Raw genomic sequence first — 13,388 nt, forward strand, 5'->3', positions numbered from 1 at the left:
ATTTTCTTCTTTCTTTAAAAAGAAAGTGTTATTTCACTGCAGCTGGAGGTCTGTAAAAGGGCTTCTTTCTCATTTGTCAGGTTTGTCATGTTTCAGGCATGTTATTATAGTTTTTTTTTTAATGATCCAGTCGGTAAGTTATATTTTCATAGAAAATTTAGTTTAGACACACGAGGAAATGAACAAGAGGACGAGTTCCTCGACCCTGCATAGAATTTTTATGCAGCATACATACACTTCTGTTTCAAAGTTTATGATAATTACAAAAAAATAACAAGAGGATGAGTTCCTTGATCCTGCATAGACTTTTTATGCAGCATACATACACTTCTGTTTCAAAGTATATGATAATTTAAAAAATTACTTTTTTTCTATGAAAAAATCTGTAATGGGTACATTTCCTATCATGTCATTTACAGCATGAATAACGCAGGACTAGATTTTTCACCCATTTCATGTCTGTTTAATGCACGAAACAAGGACATTTCCAAATAACCTAAACTTTTGAGTGGTGATAAAAACCAGTGTAAACATCATGTGTATAGGGAATCAGATAAAAAAAGTATTCACTGCATTTTCATCCTATTCTTATGTGTTTAAATAATCAAAATAGCAAAATAAAAAAACTTTCATTAACTTCACTACTGCCAGAAACTTTTTTTATGGAAACACAAAGTGTTTGAAGTGATTGAAGTGTGTTTTCAGGGGAAATGTTTCTTCTCTACTAATGTTTGCCACCATAAGAAATGGAAAAATTGCATTGCATTTAACACTGGCAAAAAAATGTGTTTTATGAAGGCCATATTTTGAATGCATGCCAACTTCAGCACTATATAAATATCAAGACACAGTACACTCATGTGCTATAACTTTGCACTGATATGTTACCAACCATCATAGGTGATGACCTATCAAACCATGAAACATAAAAACACTGTTTAACTGTTAAGATTTAGAAATGTGGCTTTTATACCGAAAGAACCATTACATGCCTCAGATGTTGTTCAGATTGTTGCCAAGCAACGTCAATCGTGCAGCAGTCAGGAAGGTAGCAGATGCATGTGGTGATCAGGAAAAACCAAAATCAAACAAGGTGGAATGATGAGATGTGGGCAGCATGCTGAGACTGTGAGATACAAGCATGTCCAGGACTCGAGTGGGCCAATAAGACGGTCAGGTAAAAAAAATATGTTTCAGGCAGAATGCAATGATGGTGCAGGTGCACGCTGCTCATTGCACATTTACCTATAGCCACATTACGGAGCTTACCTTGGTATTACACAGTGGACACTACCTCCATATGAGCAGAGTGGAATCCGTATTTCAAGGTGAAATACATTCGAAAAACGTCTGTTTTTGAAAAAGAAGGCAAATGTTTTATTTTAGTTTACATATTTTAGTGGGTGTCTTCACACATTTCTGGTAATTTTTCTATGAAAGCCAAGCTACCAAGCCCAGCTACTGTGAACTGAGCTCATGTCATTTGTCACATACCTGCTTGTGATGTTTACTCCCTTTGAAAACACCTCAGGTGCGGATGCCCTTTGCGACCGGTGCTGAAAACCACACCTCAGAGGCGCAGCATTGAGTCAGAGGCTCAGGCAGACTGAGTCACCGCATTCCCGACCACCGTGTGCCTCGACATGGCACCATGCTGGAGACTTTCTGTGCACGTGTGGCGCTGGCACTTGCCTGCTGTGTTAAAAACATATCAGGCTGCTGCTGCTGCTGCATTTCTGAAACCGCTTTAACCAGATAGCAATTTTAAGTCCTAAAAAAAATTTATGTATAGTACTGCAAAACTCTACCATACAAACCAAACCATGTGTATTTTATTAATGTAACAAATATCCCTGTCAAACTATTATTTTATATGGTTTTCCAATCTGCTGCAAAACCAGTCCCTTCATGAAGAATTTCAGAGTTACTGGAAAACTTTAAAGTAGTTTCACTACTGCCTAAAACTTCTGCACAGTACTGTATAACATGTCTTGTTGGTGGACATGGGTCAGCATGGACATCCTGACCAGACTGCAGCTACACAATCCCATACACACCCATACAGTACTGTCACAGAGCTCCACTGAGCTACCCAGAACTGGGAGAGGAGGAGACCAGAACCAAGCTTAGATGGTTGGTCCTGACCTTCAGACCAGGAACAACCCACAGTTAGTTTTGGAGACACTTTGACCCAACTATCCACCAATAACAATTTGGCCAAAGCTCAAAGTAATCGTTATGTTTGCCCATTTTGGCTACATTCATCAAGTCGTAGAGCCAACCCACTGCTAGATGCCACTCTGCACAAAACAAGAGGTGTGTCACAGAACAGAAAAAATGGGAGGACCCAAGCGCAAATACATGCCACTATTTTTTATTTCAAAATCAAATCAACACACACCAACACTCAGGAATCAGCTTTGGGACAGAAGGGGAATTGGAAACGGGGCTCCCCTGAAGCACCCCCTGAAACACAAATGAAACATTTACATTTACTGCATTTATCAGACGCCCTTATCCAGAGTAACTTACAATCAGTATTTACAGGGATAGTCCCCCCCCCGGAGCAACCTAGGGTTAAGTGTCTTGCTCAGGGACACAATGGTAATAAGTGGGATTTGAACCTGGGTCTTCTGTTTCATAGGCGAGTGTGTTACCCACTAAGCTACTACCATCCAAACACAAATGCAAGACCTAAAACGAAATGTACACAGGACCCGAAGTCACACAGACTCCACACAAGACCAGAGAGTGAAAGCAACAACTGAGGAGTGCCACGGACGGCTCACTCTTGTTTTCGCGATTTGTGGTTGAACACCTGAACCTGGAGCACTGGTGCTGGAAAGCCTTTATAGAGGGGAACATAAGGCATGGGGAATCGAGGGGGCGTGGCCTGCACTCAGTGCTCCGGGAATTCAGCTTACGTGTGTAAGGTCCTTGGAGTTTTTTTTTTCCCCATTTCCTTTATGTCCAACTGAGCCTTATTATTTCTTGGAACCTTGTGCTTTATTCAGATTGTGTACATTAGAAGCAGCTCTGGTTTTGCTGGTTGCATTGTGAGAACCTCTAGACAACTGTGCTCTGAACTGCATCTCTATGATTCGAGTGAAAGGGCGGTCATCAGTAAAAGTAGTTTTCTTTTAAATGTCAGTCTGTGCGATTACATGAACGCAAAAAGCTGCGATTTACAGTTTTTTACAATCTCTATGACAGTTTTTTCAAAACATTTAACAAGTTTCCTAAACTCTTAACACGTTTAGCACAACATCCGTCTTTGTAGGCTATACAATTAACACATTTCTTGTTGCTTTGATACAAAATGCATACAGTTAACACCAATTTAAAATGCTTGAACTTCTTTTACACACAAGCTCAACCAAGACCAAAACAATGTAATTTTACAGTCAAATTTACAAATGCTTTTACACTGTATGTCAGAACATATAACATCATGTTCTAAACATAACTTATACAGGCTAAAGTCAAAGTGAACAGCTGTTCATATTGTGAATTGAAACACAAATATATTCCCTGTATTTTAGAGTAGAAAGGGGACAGGTGGGAGACCACTTGCCAATATATGTTATCACATGGGACAATGTGGCATTCCACCATTCCCGTGCAGTCACAGCCTGGTTTGACGCCCATCCAAGGATGATGTCCCATTTCCTTGCCCCTTACTCCCCTTTCCTCAACCCCATTGAGGAGTTTTTCTCAGCCTGGAGATGGAAGGTTTTTGACCATCTTCCACATGACCAAATGTCCCTCCTGGAAGCAATGGATGCTGCATGCCAAGACATCACAGCTGAACACTGCCAGGGGTGGATAAGGCATGCCAAAAGATTCTTCCCACGATGCCTTGCCAGAGAAGATATCAGGTGTGATGTGGATGAGAACATGTGGCCAAATGCAGAAGACCGGGCAGAATAGAAGATTACTTTGTTTTTTTTTCATTATAATTCCAGTGCTTTTTCTGTTTGTATATCTTGCAGTAATGTCCTTTTGCAAATAAAGTCTGTTCTGTGTCTGTATTTTTTTTTACATAAACTGTACATTTTATAAAGCTACTCTGAGATGGTCATTCACTTTTTTGTATTGAATTTCTGCAGCATGCATTTACTAAACCCAACAAAACAAAAATGTAGAAAGGCTTCAAATATAAGGGCAGACCTGACACATAAAATAATGCAGTTTCTGTAATTTCAGCTGATGATAGTGTTTTTTTTGGCAATGTGTTATGATTGTTCCTGTTGGAATGTTCCTGTTGGAAGAGAACATGTGTTAGTGTTTTGAGTAATTATTTGATTTTGAAACATGTTTGCAGTGTTTTGCTAGACATAGTGTACTGTGGTAGTTTATTATTGTATTTTGAAAATTAGTTTTGGGGTTTAGTTTACAATGTGTGATTTTGAGCATGAAATTAACCTTTTGCCAATTGCGTGTTTTAGATGTGTTGGTGCGTTACGAGTTTAGGAAACTTGTTAAATGTTTTGAAAAAACTGTCATGGAGATTGTAAAAAACTGTAAAGGATTAGTACATGGATTGGATCGGCAACATATCCGATCCATTCTCTCATTCTCTCAAAGTTTGCGAGTCTCACTTCAGTCGGATGTGACGTATTTGGTCACATGACTTTCGATTCGGAGACATATGGTTAGACGCCGCATGACGCGCTGCATCGTACGTCAACGTCGCCGCCATATTGCGATAGGTTCTGCTGTGGCGTAAAGCATATACATGTCTATGGAGAGAAGTGCATAAAAATGCCTCACTCTTGTGCTGCTTGGGGCTGTACAAACCGCTGTATGCTCCAAACCAGGGATTACATTTCATAGGTAAGGCTGGACAATTGTTTTTAATATATTTGGCCATTATAAAATCCCGTTTTATAAGTCTTAACCTTAGCTAAGATAGGCTAAGCTAGCGAAGCTATGCATTCCTGTGTTCAAGTCAGCCTCCAAACAACGTTTTGGCTAAACGTAGGCATTAACTATTTAGACTGTTCTTAGCTGTTTAGTTAACTTTTCTCAAACTTTGAAGGTTTCCTAAAGAAATTCACCTCTGTTTACAAATCTTAACCTTAGCTAAGCTAGCAAAGCTATGCATCCCTGTGTTCAAGTCAGCCTCCAAACAACGTTTTGGTTAAACTATAATACGGGATTTTATAATGGCCAAATATAATCAAAACAGTTGTTTAGCCTTACCAGGGTTTGTCGTTCAACAGTAATGTAAAGAGTTTTGTGATTTATTTAATTTTGTAGAATATTGTATTTTGAAAGCACTGGGCATTTCAGGTTATAAGTAGTTTGTATGTTTATCATATCGCATATCGCAATATTGATCTCAATAATCGCAATATGTCTTTTTCCCCAAATCGTGCAGCCCTAAAGGACACAATGAATCACGGACTGGCATGAGGGAGAAAAGTGTCTGTCTCCTGAAGCATGGTGCAAGAGAACACACACACACACACACACACACACACACACACACACACACACACAATGTTCAATTTAACAGAACAATATTTGACCAAAATGTAATTATGTCAAATGACTATGATAAATTGAATTATCTGTCTTGTTTTATGTTCAAAGAAAAGCACCAAAAAGGGACTGCTGTTCTAAACCGTTCTAATTCTTTTCACACAGGAGTAATAAATTAGTTCCAGGTCCACCCACGGTGACAGATTAAATTAAAAACAAAATGCTGACTTTTAATGATGCACTAATGCTTCCTTCCCTGATCAACATCAGTGCAAATTCGTCTGTTGAGCCATATGAGACTGTATCACGACCAGGGTGGAGCGACGCCGAAGGTTGAAAAAGAAAAAGAATGTATTTATTTACAATATACGAACAACAAAACCACTGTGTCTTAGCACTGAACTGCTCTGATGGGCTTCCACCGGCTTGCCCACTAGGGTGGTAGTAGCCTAGTGGGTAAGACACTCGCCTGTGAACCAGGAGACCCGGGTTCAAATCCCACTTACTACCATTGTGTCCCTGAGCAAGGCACTTAACCTTAAGTTGCTCCAGGGAGACTGTCCCTGTAACTACTGATTGTAAGTCGCTCTGGATAAGGGCGTCTGATAAATGCTGTAAATGTAAATGTTTTTTTTACCATTTCTCTCGCACCTGGATTCACAGGCCGGTGGGCATTGTTCTTTGCCCACTTGCAGTTTACCCTGTCAGACAGGCCTGGCTCCAAGAACACGAAGGGATGACATCTGTGCGGTCCACCTGGACCATACCTGGTCCCACATCTCCCTGGACTTTGTCACAGGGTTGCCACCCTCTGAGGGCCACACGGTACTCCTGGTAATCGTGGCCCAGACTGCTGATGTCATCCTCAGGGAGGTGGCCTGGTACCATAGGCTGCCAGACGGATGCAGCTCGGTGGCAGCATCTCTGTTTGACTCTGTTTTCTTTTGTCAAGGGAAATATTTGATTCTATATTTCAGAACTTCTGACTAGCATAACTGAAACAAGTCAACTGGGGATTTTTTGTGAACGTGGTAATGTATATAAAAAAGAGCACATTCCTTTCATTATTCCCTACAACACATAATCAGATCACAGCATGTGCGGAGCATCCGCTGCACTGCTCCGCACTCTGCACTGTGCTGTAAATTCTGAAGTGACTGCATAATGCGCCCTCAGATGAAACCATAATAAATCCACAATCCTGAGGGCTCTGCAGAAGGACATATGGTGGAGAAGGACATCGCTCCTGCTATAGGGACAATGAAAAGCCCTGATAAAAATAAATAAATACATTTATCAACCTCCCGGTCTAGCCTTTGAATAGCTTGTGAGCAGGATCCAACCCAAACTCAAACCCCTTCAAGTGATGCATGACTTCAGACATTTAATTTCAGAGTTCACACTTGTTCAATAATGAATCCTTATCTCACTGGGAGTCAGAATAAATACCCCAACCATGAGCAATGGCCAATTTTAAAATAAGCACAGGACTGTGGAGCAAATTATTCTTTGTGCTCTAATTTATGCAGAATTTCAACTATTAAATAAATACAGGTATGAAATTATTACTTTATTTATTGCTGTAATTTTAGAGCTGCTTGGAGCTCTATTGTGCTCTGGGTTAATGTCAGAAGTTTGGTTAATTACACAAGTGTTACTAAACTGTGTCTTCAGGTCAGTTAAATCCATTAACTATTTAAAATGGCCTAATCTCTCATTCAGGAAGATGTTCACACCCTGACCACACCACAGCCAATACAACAAACAGGACAAAACAGGTTACAACATTAACATTAAGTAAAATACCTTTAAATACCTTTAAAGTGAAAAAGGATCGATTATTGTATTGTAAAGACTTCACCAAAGGAAGGTTGGAGCACCATGAAAACGTTTTTTTATAAAATCACTGTAAGTGCAAAGATTGAATTGTAACATGGTGCGAGAAAAGCATCAACACTACGGCTCTGTTTGAACAAACCCATAAGCTGCGATTTAGAAAAAGGAAGTGATTTCATAACATGGCAGCCGACCTGTGGGTTCGGGGATTTAGAAGAGGTCATGGCTGCAGACAGGAGCTTGGCACCGTAGTCTGACAGTCTCAATTTCCGCTTATTGACACAATCGGGTGCCAGTGTCAACGAAAAACCAACATCAAAGCACATAAGCCCATGTGGTGGTTCCTCAGCTTCCAGCTACATCCAACTCTGCAGAGAGCAAGTTCCATCAAACAAGAGTTAGATTTTTTGTTTTATAACAGCTACCGGACAAGAAAAATCTAACTGAACATAGATCATGTCCAAGTTTATCATTATGCTTTAAGGCATACGAGACATACAAACATAATGGGATGGAAAGGTAATTTGACTGCAGTAATTAATGTTAAACGAGGGATTTTCTCTTCTACTTTGACGTTATGTACGCTTATATAAGGATTTGGTCTAGTTTTGGTCTAGTTCATAACATTGGCCAGATGTTCAATGTAGAGAGGAAAAGCTGAGTGACTCGTATGTGGATGTTAATGATGGTACCTCATTTATTCTCACAGAGCTGTGCAGTGAAGAAGGAAGAGAAGACATCTACATTAACCACAGTTGTCAGGATTGGCTCCAGGTGATCGCGACAGCTGAAGCCAATTCTGACCGCCTTTAAAAGACTAACTCCACCCCCTCTGCAGCGGCGACATTTTAGTGGACTTTTTGTGAACATTGGTGAACGAGAGTACTTTGAGTTCTGGCAATCGCCACACGCCTGCGGGTTTGTTTATGTCGATCCCCTTTGTTTCCCCTTTTGGCCATCGTGCTGGTGTTTATTGGTGTTTATTGGTTATTCTTAATAAAATCCCTTTCCAGTATGTCCTGCCTCTGCACTTCCCTCCCCATCAGCTCAATATAAAACAAAACACAACTTCTAAAAATTTTTTTTTAGAATTAAGAGAAAATGATTCTGGATATTTTCTGGTTTTCCAGTTCTGTGTTTCCCAGGTCGGTGTTCTTGTGCTCCCTGAGCTGTTATTAATAATATAAATGTATCCTTTTTGTGTCCCATCCCTAATTTATACCTTTGCTACATTTGTCAATGTCTAGTGTCTCTGTGAGGGCCTGGTTTAATTTATTGTGTTATGTTTTATAAGTCATGTGTTTGCATCCTCTTTCCTCCCGGCCACACAAACATGGCATTCTGACTCCTCAAAGGATGTAACAAAAAGAAAAAGCACGTAAGCCAGGCTCACGTGACAACTGAAGAGGATTACAGTTATGATTCTTAATCAACGTCTTGTAGCTTATCAGGACAGCCTATGGGAGTCTCTCCTGTACTGATGGTGAGTCTGCCCATGTCCTGTCCTCAAGAAATGAACCACCGATTGCCTGCAATGTCAGCATTTTACATGCTCATGGCAGCATAGGCAAAAAAAAAAGGAAAAATGTCAAAATTACAATAAAAGTAGCATACAATGATGGCTTCATAAGGATATTTACATGTGAGGACAGAAATGTCTAAATGTTAAATGTGTTAAATCAGACATACAAGGATTGCTTATTAGTAACCAAGAGCCCAAGTGAAATGTCAGACCTTCCACGGTTTTCTTTAATGCAGAATTAACTTGAATCATACCACTTATGTGACAGATGACTGACATCTTAAATGAATTAACCCATTCTGCTTAATTAACGCAGCTCCCTGCTGGCTACATTGGTGACCTTTCGTTTCATAATAGGTAATATTACCAGTTCAACGTTTCAGAGTCAAATTTTTCACAGAGGATCTGCTCTGAGGCACGTTATCAACTCTATCAGACCAGTTAATACACTGAACATTTTGTTATTCTGTCTGTGATGCATCTGCTGATTGCTCCATAAGCCTTCATATCATGTAGAATAAATTATTTTATAAGCTATAAATATGTTTGTGTGTGTGTATATATATATCTGTCACGGGTGGGCCGGACATGGCATGAAGGAGGACGCATTCGCACGATCACAGGACAGGGGTTTAATACAAACTTCACGAGACAAGGGAACATAAACATGCACAATGACCCGACGGCGAACAGACATGAACAGGATAGTTTTATACAATTATATAAATAGACACCAGGTGAACACGATCAGGGAACATTACACAAGACGAACATGAAACTCCGGTCCGGATCCGGAGTAACCCCTGCCGGTCCGGATCATGACATTACTCCCCCCTCAAAAGCACTACCACCTGGGAGTGCCCACAAAACGGTCTATGAAAGGGGGGAGAAGTCCGTAAGGACGAGTGGCGGTTGTCCTGCACCGGCGGCGTCAGGCCCGGGCCGAAGCACGGCTCGTCCGTGGGGGACCGGCATCCTGTCCGCAGTCTGCAGGCACCGTCAGTCCGGTCAGTCTCCGGCACGCCTCGCTGGGAAGTTCGCCGCCTCCCTCGTCTCGGTTAACGCCGGGAGCACCTGAACTGCGCGACCAGTCTCCTCGACCCCACGGTAGCTTTCGTAGGCCGCCGAGAGTCTGTCACGCTTGGGGAAACTTTAAAAACATGGACTGGATCTTGGGCAGGGCACTGGCGATTACCGGAGCTGTGTTGCTGGAATCCGGACGAGACGGCGGCGTCGGGGGACGTCCATACATGGAACCTTGAACATGGATCTGTGGAGCAGACGTCCTCCCGACCATCCACGGTTCCCTGGATCTCAGCGGGGCGTCGATCGGCTGCGTCCACATGGTCGGGTCATTCTGTCACGGGTGGGCTGGACATGGCGATGAAGGAGGACGCATTCGCACGATCACAGGACAGGGGTTTAATATAAAATACACGAGACAAGGGAACATCAACACGCACAATGACCCGACGACGAACAGACACGAACATGATGGTTTTATACAATTATATAAATATACAGGTGAACACGATCAGGGAACATTACACGAGACGAACATGAAACTCCGGTCCGAACTCCGGATCCGGAGAAACCCCTGCCGGTTCGGATCATGACAATATCATAAAAACAGAGCTTATAAAAATTATATAAATTATATAGTTATATATAATATATATAACTATATAAATATATTATATTGTTATTTTCGTTTTTTAAATGTTTAAATCTTAATTTTAGTACTTCATCCAAATGACAGCATTATCAGACATTTGCAGGCAGGCACATGCACAGACAGACCGCAGGTGGTGCTCCAGTACAGGGCCATTACAAAATGGGAGTTCAAAGACTATTGCAGAATAAGGCAAACAAATATATTAATCTTTTCAATTTCAGTGGTGTCAAACCGTGCATGAAACCAAGGTCACAGACCACAAGACATGTTTTAATAAATGTACATACAACATGTTCCGCATCTTCTTCCAGCATGAATAATTAAGTAAATAAATATTTTTGTGACTAAATGTCTCTCTTGAGTCCAGGTAGAGGGGTTAGACAGGCTCCAAATGTTTTGTCGGCTTCTGGCTGGTGTCAGGGGTCAATGTAGGGAAGTATTTGTTGACTATGATTAGCACCTTTATCTATGCTAAGACTGTCCCTGTAACTACTTGTTATGGCTGCCCAAGGCCCATGGTCCTCTAGGCTGACCTTTGTGATGGTATACTAGGCTTGACAGGCCTGCCAAATACGTTCAAGCTAACAGTTATCCAAATTCACGTTGACTACCCTGCATGAACTGGTTTCTAGACAAATACCCCAGAGCACAATAAAGATGTATAGGAAGATAAAGTGAAGCCCAATGCCATTAGGACTGCAGGCCATCTTGCTGTAAAATATCCAGGCTAGAGTGGTGAGTGGCTGGGTCAGCCAGACCCAAAATATTCAAATGTAATCCTGAAGAAATACATTCTGAAGAACAAATTAAGCATAGAATAATATTAATAAATAAACCGTATAATCTTATTCTGCCAATTTATAATTTCCCAACCTTTCCCAGGAAGTATTTCTTCTGAAGACATAAATCATCCAAAGCTTTTTTTACCCCAGCCTCTCAGTAACACATTTGACATTTAACTTGCTTCAATCACAACAGACACGACCAGAAGACAGAGGAAAAATGGAGAGACAAAAAGAGAAGTTGAACAGAAAGTCGTCATGTAGAGGGAGGGTGGAGGACAAAAAATGGGGTGGGGGGTTAGGGAACGAACACCCGTGGGGAAGCCTGGGATGTGAGATGGAGTCCAGGACTTGACATGCCACATAGTCATAGACAAGCAGCCACCCACAAACACAAGCATACGTTCCTCCTCAATGTCTAAGTGCAATTAATATTGAGAAGTGGGCACGGGCACCAGAGGAAAGTCTGAGTGAACAGACCGCCCTCTGGATGCCATTCAGTGTGGCCGCCCCCAAGGGGCAGCTAGAGTGATGGCAATGGGTATGGAAAGTGAAAAGTGAAAGTGAAGTGATTGTCATTCTAAAACACTGCAGCACTGCACACAGTGACACAACGAAATGTGTCCTTTTATGTGTGCTTTTAACCATCACCCTTGGTGAGCAGTGGGGAGCAGTGTGTGGGGACGGTGTTTTACTCAGTGGCACCTCAGTGGCACCTTGGCGGATTCAAACCTACAACTTCATGGGGGCGTTTCCTTAACCGCTAGGCCACCACTGGTTACCACTATTCAAACCCCCTTCAATCTTTGTTAGATTGCAGTCATTTGCTAAAATCATTTAGGTTAATTTATTTCCCTCATTAATGTACACGCAGCACCCCATATTGACAGAAAAGGGAGAATACTGAAATATCACATGGTCCTAAGTATTCAGACCCTTTGCTGCAACACTCATATAATATATATAACTATATAAATATATTATATTGTTATTTTCGTTTTTTAAATGTTTAAATCTTAATTTTAGTACTTCATCCAAATGACAGCATTATCAGACATTTGCAGGCAGGCACATGCACAGACAGACCGCAGGTGGTGCTCCAGTACAGGGCCATTACAAAATGGGAGTTCAAAGACTATTGCAGAATAAGGCAAACAAATATATTAATCTTTTCAATTTCAGTGGTGTCAAACCGTGCATGAAACCAAGGTCACAGACCACAAGACATGTTTTAATAAATGTACATACAACATGTTCCGCATCTTCTTCCAGCATGAATAATTAAGTAAATAAATATTTTTGTGACTAAATGTCTCTCTTGAGTCCAGGTAGAGGGGTTAGACAGGCTCCAAATGTTTTGTCGGCTTCTGGCTGGTGTCAGGGGTCAATGTAGGGAAGTATTTGTTGACTATGATTAGCACCTTTATCCTCTTACTACAGGATTTTTCACTCGAGGGCTGCAGCTTTCACTCTAGAGGCAGCTCCTAGATAACATATTTGTGCTGAAAGTATACAGTCAAGATACTTTCATTTAGAGATTTTAATGTGGTGCACTAGAGGCGTCAATCCCATCATGTCCACTCCAGCTGCACCCTCCACGACACGCTGTTCCTCCCCTGAGTATTAGGGTCTGTGTCTGTGTGTTGCTTGTAGCCGCCGGTGTCCTGATAAGTCCCAATCCCGTAGCGTGCACTTGCCGTTACCTCTCTCACACTTCCTTGTCACGTTCCCTTCCCAGGTCCTTTTAACACAAATAGGGACCCTCACAAGTGTAACAAACGTGTGGTGTGGCTTGTTGTATCTCATCCGCTCCCCTACAAAAGCCCTGTGTGACCTGAGTCTACAGAGCTGTCCTCCAACGTGAACATCGAGCTTCCCCCGTGTCCCGTGATTGTCCCCCTGTGCTGGTACTTGTACCGTGACGTGCAGGACCGTGCGTAGACACGAGGGCCCCTGGACTGTGCGTGAACCCGGGGTGGTGGTGCCAGAGAAATGGGGTGCAGCGAGGATCGTGCTGATTTGAACCCTTTGCTATTCATGTTCTCATACTGGAAATAAATTGTTATTATTTTTTCCTGACCTTGGA

The sequence above is a fragment of the Denticeps clupeoides genome, chromosome 19 (assembly GCF_900700375.1).
Source record: "Denticeps clupeoides chromosome 19, fDenClu1.1, whole genome shotgun sequence".
NCBI lineage: Eukaryota > Metazoa > Chordata > Actinopteri > Clupeiformes > Denticipitidae > Denticeps > Denticeps clupeoides.